Source organism: Etheostoma cragini, chromosome 21 (assembly GCF_013103735.1).
Source record: "Etheostoma cragini isolate CJK2018 chromosome 21, CSU_Ecrag_1.0, whole genome shotgun sequence".
In the NCBI taxonomy this organism is placed as follows: Eukaryota; Metazoa; Chordata; class Actinopteri; order Perciformes; family Percidae; genus Etheostoma; species Etheostoma cragini.
In genome coordinates, this window is record NC_048427.1 from 17,059,646 (window position 1) to 17,065,091 (window position 5,446).

The window sequence follows — 5,446 nt, forward strand, 5'->3', positions numbered from 1 at the left end:
AGGAGAACAGGTCAGCTCTCTGATCTGAAAATCTGAACAAGCTAGGATGCCTGAGCAATTGGTTGAAAGAAGACCAGACGGTTTGATTGGAGAGGTTTGGTGGAGAGTTGCAGACACACACATCTCCCTTATTTCAACTTTTAGCAAAACATGTCTTCAGTTTCTCCATGACATTCCGTTGAATTTAATCTGTTTATTGATCCCCAATGGGGAAATTACAATTTACACTCTGTGTCCACACTTTGTTATTAATCACACACAGTCCTGAACTATGTACACACACACGTATTTAGTTCATACATGCACTAATGGAGAGATGTCAGAGTGAGTGGGCTGCCAGCTGAACCAGCGCCCTGAACAGTTTGGGGGGGTACAGTGGCTTGCTAAACAGCACCTGGCAGCACCTCTCCAGCCACCAATCCATACTCCCTACTTTTGGTCCACACGGTGACTTGAACCAGCAAACCTTCGGTTCCCAACCCAACTCCCTATGGACTGAGCTACTGCCACCCTCAAGCTACTGCCACCCCCAAAGTAAATGTTCGATAGCTAGTGATGCCGCCCCACAAAACCTCTCTTCGTGCATTACCAGCCAAAATGTATAGGTTGACATTAATAAAGAATACATATTAAGCTGCATTTTGTTCAGCATCCCATTTGTATATAGGTATGCTGTAGCTTAATAAGATGTTACAGAATTTTTTTTTAGGGGTAAGTAGCAGATGTTTATGTATATGCACTGTGTGTATAGAACTCTGGGTTCGACTGTTCAACAGGATCCTCATCTTTGCCCCCCACTACCCCCACCCCCATTTATACCCTTGGAACCTGGAGCACTGAGTCAGAAAATTAAGTCTGTGCTCAAACATGACCCTTTTCACAATGGTAGACTGAGACTCCAGCAGTGCTCGTGGTTCACAGTGAGGGAAACCAGATCTAAATAGTATTTGATGCAGACATTAGACACAACAATTTGTCTCCCTTCATTCAGAACTAATAACAGATTTGACTAATGCTGATTAATGTAGTGGCAAGTCAATTGAGAGGAAACATGGCACACATACAAATAAAAACCTGCACACATTTGCATTGTATTCTATGTCATTTTAGCAGCAACTTCTCATAATCTGGCTTGTTCATTAAAGAGTGGGAGCTTTGGAGGAAAAAAATAGAAAGAAAAAGAGAAGCACAGATCAGGACAGCATCTTTGTGAGCTGTCATCAAGAAAAATGATGTTGCCACCAGAAGGTTCCGCCAGGACTTAACCACAATTCACAATGGCTGGCTGAGCAATAAGTGTTTATCAATAACACACGAGCTGGATGGATAAGAGAGGACTCCCACCTTACAAAATGACCTCTGTGTGTGTGTTTGTGTGTGTGTGTGTGTGCGTGTGTGCGTGTGTCAGCCTTCAAAGAGAAAGTTAGGGATTGATTGAGAAAAGGAGGACAGTGCATCAGAAATTGATTGAGTAGATGTAGACTTAAGTCTCAGCAGTTGTTTCCATAATGACACACATTAAAACAGAGTTCTTCAGTAGAAAGTTAATTTTTCTTTATATATATATTTTTTTTCTCAATTGTTTACACACAAATTTTGGTACTTGAGACACAATGACCACACCATGTAACTCATTCACCAACCCCCTGAACCAATTCTGCTAAACAACAAGCACAATTCCAGCTTTACACTCAAATTGCAGTTCTACACACAATTCTCTGCTGTTGGCACAAGTTCCATGCAGAAAATATCCTGTTTTCACAAGGAACACACTGCCATTCAAATATGCACATTGACTCATCACAAGTGCAAACACCCGTCACACAGTTTTCCAATTAGCAATCTGAGCATAAAAGGGCAACGGGTGAGCTCTTCAATGTAGCAATAGATGCCAACATTGGAAACAGAGGCAGAGCCAGAGGAGTGAGAGTGAGAGTGAGAGGGAGAGTGAGAGTAAGAGGATGACGGCAACGACGACGACGGTTGGAAGGACGACTACGAGGATGAGGAAGGCCAAGGACCGTAATTTCTGATGAGATCCGAGGCACTTTGGTTGATCATGTGGTCAACCATGGTCTAACAATGAGGGAGGCTGGGCAAAGAGCACAGCCAAATCTGAGCAGGTACACGGTAGCATCCATCGTCCGGACTTTCCGAAATGAGAATAGGTAAGAAATCTACTCTCACTATGAAATTGCAGTACTGCATATCAATACAGTACTCAATGATTACAGTAGTAATGTATTAGCTGTGGATTGTTCTGCAGGACTGTCAAAATACTGTAAAGTATGTTTCAAGTATTTAGGAAATGTATACCTACTTTGTGTTTACAGTATTTTACTATTTGTTTGGCAGAACTGATAGATTACCAACACAAGGTGGTCGGGAACGTGTTCTGTCTCCTGAACCGGAAACTGAAATCATGAACATGGTCCTAGAAAACAACGCCATAACATTACAGCAGATACGAAGAAAAATAATAGAAAACAATGAGGTATTTCAAAATATTAATAGGGTAAGCTTATCACCACTGGATCGTGTCTTGCGCAGAAATCATCTGAGGACGAAGCAGGTCTACAGGGGGCCGTTTGGACGCAATTCAGAAAGAGTCAAAGAATTGCGATACAACTATGTGCAAGTAAATCCCACCATTGATGCATACTCTCAACACTGTATACAGTATATATTTCAATATCGTAATCATAATGATTGTGCGTCACAATAGTGACCACTCCATGTCTATTTCTGATATTGTCATGTTTGTTTCAGAGAGTCCTTGAGCTAGAGGTGGCTGCCGTGAAGCACCAGTTCATCTTCATTGATGAGGTTGAGTTCAACCTCACGAAAGACGAAAGAGGGGAAGGAATGTCATCGGCCAGCGTTCCATTGTTGAAGTCCCTAGCCAGCACGGAGGGAACATCACAATGTGTGCAGCGATTACCCATTATCCATCACCATGCTACCCATGGCCCCTACAACACCGCCCATCTGATCACATTCCTGGACATCCTACACCACACACTCATTGTGGATTGAGGGCAGGGCAGCTGTGGCTCAGTGGTGGAGCGGTTGCCTGCCAATCGGAAGGTTGGTGGTTCAATCCCTAGCCTAGCAGTCCCATGTCGCGTGTCACATGTCTTGGTTCAAGACACTGAACCCCGAGTTGCCCCCGATGCTGTGCATCGGAGTGCGAATCTCAAAAGAAGGCTGTTATAATCCAATATCACCAAAGGAGTACATAACATTGCAATCCAGAAAAAGGGAAGAAAAGGGAAAGAAAAACAATCAGTGGAAGGAACATTTCCGCAGAGGTGTCAAAAGTATTCACATTCAATACTCCGGTAGAAGTATAGATACTAGGATTAAAAAGACACTTTGAAAAGACAAGTTGAAGTATCAATTCAAGCTTTTAACTCAAGTAAAAGTGTAAAATACTAGTTTCGAAACTACTAAACTACCATACTACTAAAGTGTAAAAGTAATGTAACGGGGGAAAAATGCCATTAAGAACAAAATCTTAGGCCATGCCACAGGGGCCTATAGTGCACTACCCTACCTCCCCAAAGAAAGTTTTTTAAAGGTCCCATGGCGTCAAAATTTCACTTTATGAAGTTTTCAACATTAAGATGAGTTACCCCAGCCTGCCTATGGTTTCCCAGTGGCTAGACATAGTGACAGGTGTAAACCGAGGACTGGGTATCCTGCTCTGCCTTTGAGCAAATGAAAGCTCAGATGGGCCGATCTGGAACCTTGCTCCTTATGAGGTCATAAGGGGCAAGGTTACCATCCCTTTCTCTGCTTTGCCTGCCCAGAGAATTTGGCCCGCCCATGAGAGACAGACATCACGGCTTTCAAACAAGTAAAGTGGCAGTTGGTCAAGGCCACACCCCCATTCTCCATCTTGCCCCCCCCTTTCTCCTCCTCAAAAGCTACAGACTCAGAAATACTGTAGCACATACTAAGAAAAGCTCATTGTGTGACTGTCTCTAGTGGCTGAAATACTGCACAAAGGCTGAATTTTGGGAAAGCGACTTCATTCATGGTATTAGGGGTCCAATAAGGTCTATGTAAAACAGACTTCAGATACAGTATTAGAGGACCACTAAGGTCTATGTAAAAAGAGACTTCAGATACAGCATTAGGGGACCACCAAGGTCGATATAAAAAGAGACTTCAGATACAGTATCAGGAGACCACTAAGGTCTATGTAAAATTAGACTTCAGATACAGTATTAGGGGACCACTAAGGTCTATATAAAAAGACAGACCATTTCTTACAAAAAAAATAATGATTTTATATAAAATTCTACATTAATACCATGGGGAGAAATTGTAGATAAAAAATAAATCCAAAAAGCTTCTCGTTGGAGGAGCCTTTTATCATGATCTCTATGGAGCTAGAAAAGTGACAGTAACCTGTGGTATTGAAAATAAAATTTGGCATGGAAACAACAAATATTGGCATTGAAAACTGTTGAACTGAAGTATAAAACACAAACATGAAAAAGTAATAATCTCATAATCCTATGATATTATTTATCTTTGACGTTTGTTTGCATCATGATGGGTTTTTCAATGTCAATTTAAGTTTTTTATTGATGTCCGTGTCTTTTCAAAGACAGTTTCTTTTTTTACGCTGTCAAGATTTTTACAATGTCACTTTTTTCAGTTTCAACTTTCTGTCAATGTTTTGGCGTGGGGAGGAGGGGCCTGAGGGGAGGTACAAGGGGGGCGTGGCTTGTGGGAATTTACATAGGCTGCTGGCGAGAGACCACACCTCCAGAGGAATCATGCCATTTTTTCACACAGAAGCAGGCGGGTTTAGTGTTAACTTTTAATGTAGTTTGTCAGTGAATGCGTCCAGCCTTTTAGTGAGTGTGTGATTTGCCTAGAAACCTATTATGTGAAAAAATGGCCGATATGAACAGACTTACTAGAGATTTGGAGGTTCCAGGTAAACATGTGGAAGACATTGCAGATATGCGGTTTTAACAACTCTGGGAGGATTCGTCTGGAGGTGTGGTCTCTCGCCAGTAGCCTCTGTAAGTTACCCGTAACCCACGCCCCCTTTATCCCTCCCCTCAGGCCCCTCCTCCCTACGCCAAAACAGTGACAGAAAGTTGAAACTGAAAACAGTGACATTGTAAAAATCTTGACAGCTTAAAAAAAAAAACTGTCACTGAAAAGACACGGACATCAAGTAAAATTTTTATTTGACATTGAAAAACCCATCATGATGCTAACAAATGTCAAGATGAAATAATATCATAGGATTATGAGATCATTACTTTTTAATATTTGTGTTTTATACTTCAGTTCAACAGTTTTCAATGCCAATATTTGTTGTTTCAATGCCAAATTTTATTTTCAATACCATAGGTTACCGTCACTATTCTAGCTCCATAGATCTCCTCATCTAGGTGATGTGTTGACCGGCTCCAGCCTG

The 5,446-nt window shown here is 41.7% G+C and overlaps 1 long non-coding RNA gene across 1 annotated transcript; it reads left to right on the forward strand.

Moving 5' to 3' along the window:
• The first annotated feature begins 2,391 nt into the window (after positions 1 to 2,391).
• On the forward strand, positions 2,392 to 2,843 carry LOC117936789. The gene is made up of 2 exons (XR_004655030.1): positions 2,392 to 2,638; positions 2,770 to 2,843. It is a non-coding gene; the product is annotated as an uncharacterized LOC117936789 (long non-coding RNA).
• The last annotated feature ends 2,603 nt before the right edge of the window (positions 2,844 to 5,446 follow it).